Below are 12,792 nucleotides of genomic sequence, written 5' to 3'. Positions count from 1 at the left end.
CAATGGTAAATTGTATAGGTGCACTAGTTTAGCGGAGAGATGGTAAAATATGGGTGATAGGTGTGGCAAAGCAAGGTAATATAAATCTGTAATAAAAAATTACAGCAAGGTAGCAAGTGACAAAAGTGAGCACAAATGGTGTAACAATGGTGAGTAACAAGGCCTAGGCTTCATACTTTCACTAGTGGCAACTCCCAACAACATTAACATAGTATAATCACATGATATTTCCACTAAAACATGCAATGGAGACATACTCGAAGGTCATTCCTTTGTGATCAAGGGAGGACAAGAATTATGTAGGGCTACAAAAGCACACCTCAGAGTTCGTAGTTCTCATCTATGGATTTCCCAATGTCACCGCGGGCATCCAAAGAGAGTACCACAATCACCACAACATATCTCAAGGATAGTCCATGACAAACATCAAGAGACTCTCAATCTTCAATCAATTCACAAAAGAGGAAATCACTCATGAAAATATTCTTCTAATCCATGTCCAATAGACCGCTGTCACCATGGTATCGGAGATTATACTAGATAAGATCAAGTGAGTACATCAATCCAATACATAGAAGAAGGGGAAACATCGTGGGATCACCCTAGATTAACATAGCCTATGATCACAATCAAGATCACGTCATGGGAGAGAGAATTAACCACATAGCTATTGTAGAAGACCTCAGCCCCGAGGAGGAACTACTCTCGCTTCATGGAGAGATGAAGCAATGTCGATGGCGATGAATCCGGGGGCACTTCCCCGTCCCGGCAGGGTGCCGGCACAGGAATTCTGGTTCCCCGGAACTTGTTGGCGATGGCGGCAGAGATCGGAATTTCTTTTGGAGCAAAGGGTTCTGGAATCAGGGTTTCCTCCACGGGTGTAAAATAGGGCCAAAGTGGGGCGCGAGGGGAGGTCCCACTCGCCTAGGCGGCCTGGTGGCGCGACCTCCCCCTAGGCCGCGCCAGGTGGCCTCCTGGGTGGGTGGTGGCCCCCCTCTGGCTCTCCTTCGGAGTCTTCTGGAACGCAGCTTTTTATCTATTTTTTGTGGAATTTTCCGGGCACTGTAAATATGGGATAAACCTGCAATTCACAGACATCAGCAGACAGAAACTCGCAGTGGATGCACTGAGTTAGTAGGCTAGTCCAAATATGTGTAAAAAGTTACAAAAGTGTAGCAAAGCACATAACAATGTCACCCAAAAGAGCATGTAACAAACAAAAATTATAGATATGTTTGGGACGTATCACCATCTAGCTTATTATGCATATCCATACAACAATTTGACAAAACACATGTTTCAATTAGGACATGCTTTCCGCAAAGGCTGCATATTATTTTATTATCGTACCAATTGCATTATCGATATCGTGGGGTGTTTGTGAGTACATTAAAAGTACTCATTGGCTTGCCACTTGTGATGTTATTGACCAGACATGGAGAAAACCGGAGTTCGGAGAATAATTCATCACCGGAGACGGACACGCGAACTAGGACGCTTCCCAGTCAGAATGCGTGTTGGTGAAGGCTGATGTCATGGGCTCCCGTTTATTACCAATATTTCCGCTAGTAGATGTATTGGTACGATTGGACTTATAGGCCCTATCTATGTGAGACTTGACAATGGTGGTCAGTTGTTGTATCGAACGGTATGTTTGGATGTAATACTCTTAATATTCAGTATCTATGTGTTCGGTGAGCGTTGATCTCTTGGATCACTGAGCACGTTCATTCGGCGATCTCGACTCATAAGTCGGGGGTCCCCACAGAGCTGGTACCATAGCCATCTTGACTGTAGGAAGCCTTAGGTAGCATGAACGATAGCCGAGATGAATATCACACTCTGCCCTTACACTTCAGATTTTCTACACCCTACTACCATTTCATACCACCCACAAATTTCTAACCCTCTCCTAAAAAACCTTGTAGATGGCCGTCGTACCTGAGATGTTTCTGGAAACTGGCTTTCCCATGCTTTTGGGAGACAACCTCGAGAAGTGTCAAATACTCCGCATGCCCATTTTCCTCTACCACGAGCACTGGGTCAACGACGACACAAAGGAATATCACGTAGAGGTGATCGTGAAGGCAAACGACTCCCCAACTAATTGGTTCTTTGAAGGACCACAGATGGAGAACCTAGTGTTGGAAGTGGAGATAGCAGCACGAGAGGCGCTCGTGCATCTCCGCGATGTCCTTCCCGAGATGGCCAACGAGCCGACTACTCGTCACATGCCTTTTGTTAAGGACATGTTTTACAGGAGCTAGACGCTCAACCCATCCCAGAGGACGGGACACTGCTCAGGTTACATACCTACTACAGCCTCTCCGCCCACACCCTGACTCATCTTCTGATCAAGGAATCTGTGACGCTTCGCCAAGAACTACACCAAGTGAAGGACCTACTTCGCCTGGTCAAGAAGGAAGGAGCACCCGGAGGGAAGCCTACCATTGCCTTCTGAGGAGGAATACCTCCGCTCCAGGCCACTCCTATACCGAGTCGTCTTCTGACTGCAGAAGAATACACTGAACTCCTCACCGCTTCACCAACAAAGTGACGTTGTGATGGACCTCTTCCTTCCCCCACACCTCTGAAGGAAGAGGACACCAACGAGGATGAAGAAGAATACCCTGTAGAACCTGCATACGTGTCCGAGCAGTCTGCCGCTTAGAGGATCGTCTTAGGCAAGATACGTGTCTCCGCTGCGAAGTCGAGTCCGTGTATCGGTTCATGAGAACCACGAGTGTTGTGTGCTTCCTGTTCATGTTTCAATGCGAGCCGAATTTCTGCCTTAGGCAGCATGGAAGCGACTGCATCACTTATTTTAATTAAGTATTTGCATAAGGTTCCTCAAACCTTTTTGTTTGTCTCACACACTTGCACTATACCAAACCCCCCTATCTAGGCGCGTGATCCCTTTATGATTCCCCTGACCACTTCGGAATATTGACCTGTCTGCTCCCAAACAGGATGGTGATTTCTACTCGCACCAGCACCTTCAGCAACCCCAGCATTGGCACTTCTAGCTAGCAGCCAGGAACCGGTGGGTCTACCCAAGTTGGAGATCACCCCGAGCAACAGCAAGGTGACCTTTCCCCACCACCGCCTCCTCCGTAGAGCATGACCGTGGATCAGTTCCTGCAGGCTCTCCGAGAGGAACTTCAAGCCAACAATGCCGCCATCCAGCAGTTGGCTCAAGTCTTAGTGAACAATCCAACACAAAACGGAAATGGCAATGGTCGCTCCACTCTATCTGAGTTTATGAGGACTATGCCTCCCATATTCACGGAGACAACTGAACCACTAGATGTTGATGACTGGATCTGCACCATAGAAGACCTCCTCGCACTGGTGAAATGCACCGACGACTGCGAGAAAGTCCTTAATGCTTCTCACTGTCTCGGAGGCACAACCAGGGCTTGGTGGGACGGGTTCCAAATTATGCGGGAAGGGCAGGCTATCTCTTGGACTATCTTTGAGGAAGGATTCTGCGCCGCTCACGTTCCCCCTGGAATGATGAACATTAAGAAGGCGGAATTCTGAGCTCTGAGGCAAGGCATCGGGACAGTCAAGGAGTACCTGCAGAAGTTTAACCTTTTGTCAAGATATGCACCAGAAGACGTTGACACTAAAGCCGCGAAGGTGGAATGCTTCATGGAAGGACTTCAGCAGTCGCTTCAGTATCAGCTTGTTGTCTATGAATGTCAGACCTTCTGTGATCTGGTAAACAAAACCCTCATGCTGGAGGATAAGCATCGTGCGATGGATGACACGTGCAAGCATAAGCTGATGAGAAATGGTGGTTCCAATAACCAGAAGGCATGTCTGTGGCAATCCGCCCCGGCAAAACCTAGCTTTTAGCAACAACAGCACAAGGAACCAACGTTCCGCCAAAACTACCAGCCCGAGCAGTATGCGAATCCCAAGCGAGCGATCAATCCACCCAATAGCAGTGGGGTCAAGTCCAACATTCCAAGGAAGGTCACCTGCTTTGGATGTGGTCATACTGGGCACTACTACAGGCAGTGCCCCAACAAGAAGCCCGATGCACCGCGCCCCAATGCGCCTAATCAAGGACAAGGTCCTGGAGCACCAAGCAGGAACCAGGCTCCCGGCAACCAGCAGTATCAAAGTAGGGGACGCGTGAATCACATCTCCGTAGCAGAAACCCAGGAGGATCCGAACTACATTCTAGGTACGTTCCTCATCAACTCCACCCCAACAACAATATTGTTTGATTGTGGTTCTTCCCATTCTTTTGTCACCCAAAAATTTGCTAAAAAATGTGGTTTGAAACCTACTGTACTAAATGGACAAATGGCAGTACATACCCAGGGAGCAGTGCTAAGGACAAACCTAGGATGTAGAGCAGTTGGGATCAACATCAATGGGATAAGCTTCGTAGCAGATCTCATCGTCCTTAAGTCACAAGGCTTGGACATGATCCATAGTATGGATTGGTTGGCTAGGCACCAAAGCACATTGGACTGCGCCTAGAGGGCTATTACCATGACAAGTGACCAAGGGGTCAAAGTCAAGTATGTCCATGAACCTACCTCCACTCAAGTCCCTCAGGTTAATTGCCTTTCGGAAGAAGAGTTGGACCAAGTACCGATAGTCTGCGAATACCCAGACGTCTTTCCTCATGAGCTGCCTGGGATGCCTCCTGACCGAGATATCGTGTTCATCATTGAGCTCATGCCCGGATCAAGGCCTATCTATAAGAAGCACTATAGGATGGGATCCGAAGAGCTAGCAGAGTTGAAGAAGCAGTTGAATGAGCAACTCAGGAAGGGATTCATCCGTCTGAGTGCATCACCTTGGGGATCACCTATTCTATTCGTGTCCAAGAAGGATGGGACTATCAGGCTCTGCGTCGATTACTGATCCCTCAATGAAGTCACAATACAGAACAAGTACCCACTCCCCAAGATTGAGGACCTATTTGACCAGTTAAATGGTGTCAAGGTACTTTCCAAGATCGACCTTAGATCTGGGTGTTACCAACTAAAGATCCGCCCCGAGGACATACCTAAGACGACATTCATGACCCGGTACAGTCTATACGAGTGCACAGTCATGTCGTTTGGGTTGACCAATGGCCCAACATACTTCATGTACCTCATGAACAAAGACTTCATGGAATACCTGGAAAAGTTTGTTGTCGTCTTCATCGATGAAATAACTAATCTTCTCCAAGTCCGAAGAAGAATATGAGAAACACTTGAGGCTAGTGTTGGAAAAACTTCGAGAGCACCAACTTTATGCCAAGTTTAGCAAATGCAAATTCTGGCTGTACGAAGTTGGATTCTTGGGTCATACCATGACGGCAATCAGATTGGCAGTCGATCCTTCCATGATTACTACATTAACCAACTGGGAGTCACCAATCGATGTGAAGGAAGTCAGAAGCTTCCTCGGACTCATGGGGTTCTCCCGCATCGCCCGACCAATGACTAAACTCTTGAAGAAGGGCAAAAAGTTTGAATGGACGCCGGAGTGCGAAGAAAGCTTCTAGGAACTGAAGAAGAGGTTGACCACCGCCCCGGTACTCTCTACTCCAGATATCAACAAGGAGTTCGTGATATACTATGATGCCCCCAGAATTGGGCTCGGTGGCGTCCTAATGCAAGACGGCAGGGTCGTGGCTTACCTATCGCGGCAACTGCGTCTGCATGATGAGAACTACGCCACTCATGACCTCGAGTTGGCAGCAGTAGTGCGTGCCTTGAAGACGTGGCGACATTACCTTCTGTGGAAGCGATGTGAAATATACACCGACCACGAGAGTCTGAAGTATATTTTTACTCAAAGGGAGTTGAATATGAGGCAGTGAAGATGGTTGGAACTGATCAAAGACTACGACCTCAGCATTCAATACCACCCCGCTAAGGCCAATGTGGTGGCTGATGCCTTGAGCCGGAAGGCCTGCACCTTGAATGCTATAATCAAGGAAAGGCTACCCGCCCTATATGACGAGCTAGAAAGCTTCGGGTTAGAGCTGGTTGAACTAGGATTCCTAGATAACCTCGACGTCAGACCCACTCTAGTAGACGACATCCAAGAGGCCCAGAAGGGACACAAGAGCATTGAAGGCATCAAGAAGAAGATCCGGGAAGGCAAGGCCCCATAATGCTCAGTGGATGAGCAAGGAGTTGTGTGGTTTGGGAAATGTTTATGCGTATCCAACAAGGAAGAACTCAAGAATTTAATTTTGCAAGAAGCCCACGACACACCCTACTCAATTCACCCTGGTGGAACCAAGATGTATCAAGACCTCAGGAAAAGATTCTAGTGGCATGGCATGAAAAGGGAAATAGCTTCTTATATCGCCTAGTGCGATGTGTGACAACGTGTCATGGTTGAGCACCAGCGACCCGATGTCTACTACGCAACCTTCTCCTTGTAGACGTTGTTGGGCCTCCAAGTGCAGAGGTTTGTAGGACAGTAGCAATTTTCCCTCAAGTGGGTGACCTAAGGTTTATCAATCTGCGGGAGGCGTAGGATGAGGATGATCTCTCTCAAGCAACCCTGCAACCAAATAACAAAGAGTCTCTTGTATCCCCAACACACCCAATACAATGGTAAATTGTATAGGTGCACTAGTTCGATGAAGAGATGATGATACAAGTGCAACATGGATGGTAGATATATGTTTTTGTAATCTGAAATTACAAAAACAGCAAGGTAACTAATAGTAAAAGCGAGCACGAACGGTATTGCAATGCGTGGAAACAAGGCCTAGGGTTCATACTTTCACTAGTGAAGTTCTCTCAACAATGATAACATAATTGGATCATATAACTAGCCCTCAACGTGCAACAAAGAGTCACTCCAAAGTCACTAATAGCGGAAAACAAAAAAAGAGATTATTGTCGGGTACGAAACCACCACAAAGTTATTCTTTCTGATCGATCTATTCAAGAGTCCGTAGTAAAATAACACGAAGCTATTATTTCCGTTCAATCTATCCTAGAGTTCGTACTAGAATAACACCTTAACACACACATCAACCAAGACCCTAATGTCACCTAGAATCTCCATTGTCACCTCAAGTATCCGTGGGCATGATTATACGATATGCATCACACAATCTCAGTATCATCTATTCAACCAACACATAGGACTTCAAAGAGTGCCCCAAAGTTTCTACCGGAGAGTCAAAACATGTGCCAACCCATATGCATAGGTTCCCGATGTCACGAAACCCACAAGTTGATCACTAAAACATGCATCAAGTACTCACATGAATATCCCATTATCACCACAGATAGACACGTGCAAGACATACATCAAGTGTTCTTAAAGACTCAATTCGATAAGATAACTCCAAAGGAAAAGCTCAATTCATTACAAGATGGGAGAGGGGGAAGAACATCATAAGATCCAACTATAGTAGCAAAGCCCACGGTACATCGAGATCAAGACATCTCAAGAACACGAGAGAGAGAGAGATCAAACACATAGCTACTGGTACATTCCCTCAGCCCCGAGGGTGGACTAGTCCCTCCTCGTCATGGAGATCGCTGAGATGATGAAGATGGCCACCAGAGATGGGTTCCCCCTCCGGCAGGGTGCCGTAATGGGCTCCAGATTGGTTTTTGGTGGCTACAGAGGCTTGCGGCGGTGGAACTCTTGATCTAGGTTTTTTTGTAGGAATTTATGGCGGTGGAATTACGTCGGTTGGGCCCACGAGGAGGTCACAAGCCTGGTAGGTGCGGCCTAGGGGGGTGGGGCGCTTCCTCGGCTTGTTACTCCCTCGTGGCTCTTCTGGCTCTCTTCCAAAGCTTCGGGGTCTCTTTTGGTCCAAAAAAATCATCACGAAAGTTTTATTCCATTTGGACTCCGTCTGAAAAGGGGTCAAAAACATGGAAGAAACAGAAACTTGCACTTGGCACTGAGTTAATAGGTTAGTCCCAAAAGAGATATAAAATAGCATATTCATGCATATAAAATATCCAAAGTTGACAAGATAATAGCATGGAACCATCAAAAATTATAGATACGTTGGAGACGTATCAAGCATCCCCAAGCTTAACTCCTGCTCGTCCTCGAGTAGGGAAGTGATAAAGACCGAATTTTTGATGTGGAATTCTACCTAACATATTTGTCCTTTGTAACTTCTTTCTTGTGTCATGAATGTTCAGATCCGTAAGAGTCAAAACAATAGTTTACTATTGACATGAAAACAATAATACTTCAAACATACTAGAAAAGTAATCATGAACTTTTGAAATAACAAGGCCAAAGAAAGTTATCCCTACGAAATCATATAGTCGGCTATGCTCCATCATCCCCACACAATGAATTTAAATCATGCACAACCCCGGTATTGGCCAAGTAATTGTTTTCGCACTCTTACTTTCTCAAAATTTTTCGACTCACATGCAATACATGAGCGTGAGCCATGGATATAGCACTATAGGTGGAATAGAGTGTGCTGGAGGTTGTGAGGCAAAAAGGAGGAGATGGTCACATCGACTCGGCGTATCAACGGACTATGGAGATGCCCATCAATAGATATCAATGTGAATGAGTAGGGATTGCCATGCAATGGATGTACTAGAGCTATAAGTGTGTGAAATCTCAAAAGAAAACTAGTGGGTGAGCACCCAACTTGCTTGCTCATGAAGACCTAGGGAAATTTTGAGGAAGCCCGTCATTGGAATATACAAGCCAAGTTAAATAATGAAAATTCCAACTAGTATATGAAAGTGACGAAACGAGAGACTCTCTATCATGAAGAACATGGTGCTATTTTGAAGCACAAGTGTGGAAAAAGATAGTAGCATTGTCCCTTCTCTCTTTTTCTCTTTGTTTTTGTTTGTTTGGGCTCTTTGGCCTCTTTTTTTCATTTTTTGGTGGGCATCTTTGGCCTATTTTTTTTATTTCCTCACATGGGAAAATGCTCTAATAATGATGATCATCACACTTTTATTTACTTACAACTCAATACTTAGAACAATGATGACTCTATATGAAATGCCTCCGACAGTGTACCGGGATGTGCAATGATCTAGCTTAGCGTATGACGTTGAAACATCTCGCTAGCTATCTTACGCTCATGCAAGGACAATATGAAAGCGACGGCACATGTCATGAGACGGAACGGTGGGAGTTGCATGGCAATATATCTCGGAATGGCTATGAAAATGCCATAGAGGTATGGTGGCTTTTTTGAGGAGGGTATATGGTGGGTTTGTGCACCGACGAAACTTGCGCGGTACTAGAGAGGCTAGCAATGGTGGAAGGTAAAAGTGCATCTATACCATGGACTCACATTAGTCATGAAGAACTCATATACTTATTGCGAAAGTTTTTATTAGTAATCGAAACAAAGTGCTAAACGCATACTCCTAGGGGAAGGGTTGGTAGGTGTTAACCATCGCGCGATCCCAACCGCCACACAAAGGATGACAATCAATAAACCAATTATGCTCCGACTTCCTAACATAGCGGTTCACCATACATGCATGCTACGGGAATAAATAACATCAACACAAGTATTTCTAGATTCACAACACCCTACTAACATGACTCTAATATTACCATATCCATATCTCAAAACTAATTGTGAGGAATCAAACTTCTCTTACTAATCGATGCACTTGAATATGGAAGTTTTTATTATATCCTCTTTGGATGCCTATCATATTTAGGACTAATTTCATAGCACACGCCAATGACCAAGTTACTTAGAGAGAGCACTCTCAAAAAGATATAAGTGAAGATCGAGAGTTTTTATTTCTACAAAATATGACACCGCCGTGCTCTAAAAAGATATAAGTGAAGTACTAGAGCAAAAGGAAAACTACTCCAAAAGATATAAGTGAAGCTCAATGAGTAGTTGAATAATTATTTTGCTATGTGAAGACTCTCCCATCTAAGAATTTCAGATCCTAAGTACCTTATTCAAACAAAATAAAATTACGCTCCAAGCAAAACACATATCATGTGGTGAATAAAAATATAGCCCCAAGTAAAGTTACCGATGGATTGAAGACGAAAGAGGGGATGCCTTCCAAGGGCATCCCCAAGCTTAGGCTCTTTGGTGTCCTTGAATATGTATTTGGGGTGCCTTGGGCATCCCCATGCTTAGGCTCTTGCCACTCCTTGTTCCATAGTCCATCGAAACTCTACCCAAAACTTGAAAACTTCACAACCCAAAACTTAACAGAACTTTGTGAGATGGGTTAGTATGATAACAAGCAAATCAATCACTTGGGTACTGTCAAAACAAGACTCATAATTATTTTCACACAATGCCTACTTTATCTTACTATTTCCCCAATTTATATCACTTAATATAATCTATGGAAACACTAAAACAAGCAAACTATGCATTGAAAACAGAATATGTCAAAAATAGAACAATCTGTAATGATCAGAACAATGACCATACTTATGCGCCTCCAAAAATCCTGAAAACTTATGGAAATTAGGGAAATTTGTATGTAAATCGGCAGAAAAAAGAATCAACCTAAAATCACTCTCTGCGTAGAAATGGAATATAATTTCGTGAGCGCAAAGTTTCTGTCTTTTTCAGCATGATCAAACAATTATCACCCAAACTAATCATAAAGGCTTTACTTGGCACATTATTGAAACTAAGGAAATAACATGATTAATACATTAGATTAATCATGTGAACACACAAAAACATTAAGGATACATATTGGGTTGTCTCCCAACAAGCACTTTTCTTTAATGCCTTTCAAGCTAGGCATGATGATTTCAATGATGCTCACATAAAAGATAAGGATTGAAACATAATGGAAGCATCATGGAGCATATGACTAGAACATTTAAGTCTAACCCACTTCCTATGCATAGGGATTTTGTGAACAAACAACTTATTGGAGCAAGAATCATCTAGCATAGGAAGGCAAAACAAGCATAGCTTCAAAAATTTCAACACATAGAGGGGAAACTTGATATTATTGCAATACGTAGAAGCATATGATCCTCTCTCATAATAATTTTTAGTAGCATCATGAATGAATTCAACAATATAACCAGAACATAACGCATTTTTTTCATGATCTACAAGCATAGAAATTTTACTACTCTCCACAATAGCAAATTATTCTCATCAATAGTAGTGGGAGTATCGTAAAAGACTTGAACACTACGAATTGTTTCCACATTAAAAGAGTAATGTTCAGTGAAAGGATACTCAAGAGTATGAAAAGTTTTATCATCCCTCTTCTTTATAGCATAAGTATCATCACAATAATCATCATAGATAGGGGGCATGCTTTCATCATAATAATTTTGATCATTCAAAGTGGGAGAACTAAAAAGATCATCTTCATCAAACATAGCATCCCCAAGCTTGTGGCTTTGCATATCATTAGCATCATGGGTATTCAAAGAATTCATACTAACAACATTGCAATCATGCTCATCATTCACATATTTCATGCCAAGCATTCTATGTAATTCTTCTTTTAACACTTGAGCACAATTTTCCTTCCCATCATTTTCACGAAAGACATGAAAAAGATGAAGCATATGAGGCAACCTCAATTCCATTTTTTTAGTTTTCTTTTATAGAATAAACTAGTGATAAAACAAGAAACTAAAAGATTCAATTGCAAGATCTAAAGATATACATTCAAGCGCTAACCTCCCCGGCAACGGCACCAGAAAAGAGCTTCGTTGACGGGATGTTAGTGCCGCTTACCTAGCCTCCCCGGCAACGGCGCTAGAAAAGAGCTTGATGTCTACTACGCAACCTTATCCTTGTAGACGTTGTTGGGCCTCCAAGTGCAGAGGTTTGTAGGAAAGTAGCAATTTTCCCTAAAGTGGGTGACCTAAGGTTTATCAATCCGCAGGAGGCGTAGGATGAAGATGGTCTCTCTTAAGCAACCCTGCAACCAAATAACATAGAGTTTCTTGTGTCCCCAACACACCCAATACAATGGTAAATTGTATAGGTGCACTAGTTCGGCGAAGAGATGGTGATACGAGTGTAATATGGATGGTAGATATAGGTTTTTTAATCTGAAATTACAAAAACCGCAAGGTAGTTAATAGTAAAAGCGAGCACGAACGGTATTGCAATGCGTGGAAACAAGGCCTAGGGTTCCTACTTTCACTAGTGAAGTTCTCTCAACAATGATAACATAATTGGATCACATAACTAGCCCTCAACGTGCAACAAAGAGTCACTCCAAAGTCACTAATAGCGGAGAACAAACGAAGAGTTTATTCTCGGGTGTGAAACCACCACAAAGTTATTCTTTCTGATCGATCTATTCAAGAGTCCGTAGTAAAATAACACGAAGCTATTCTTTCCGTTCAATCTATCCTAGAGTTCGTACTATAATAACACCTTAAGACACACATCAACCAAGACCCTAATGTCACCTAGATACTCCATTGTGACCTCAAGTATCCGTGGGCATGATTATACGATATGCATCACGCAATCTCAGAATCATCTATTCAACCAACACATAGAACTTCAAAGAGTGACCCAAAGTTTCTACCGGAGAGTCAAAACGTGTGCCAACCCATATGCATAGGTTCCCGATGTCACGAAACCCACAAGTTGATCACCAAAACATACATCCAGTACTCACATGAATATCCCATTGTCACCACAGATAGACACGTGCAAGACATACATCAAGTGTTCTTAAAGACTCAATTCGATAAGATAACTCCAAAGGGAAAACTCAATTCATTACAAGAAGGGAGAGGGGGAAGAACATCATAAGATCCAACTATAGTAGCAATGCTCGCGGTACATCGAGGTCAAGACATCTCAAGAACACGAGAGACAGA

Source organism: Hordeum vulgare, chromosome 7H (genome assembly GCF_904849725.1).
Source record: "Hordeum vulgare subsp. vulgare chromosome 7H, MorexV3_pseudomolecules_assembly, whole genome shotgun sequence".
NCBI lineage: Eukaryota > Viridiplantae > Streptophyta > Magnoliopsida > Poales > Poaceae > Hordeum > Hordeum vulgare.
This window is presented reverse-complemented; position numbering follows the sequence as displayed.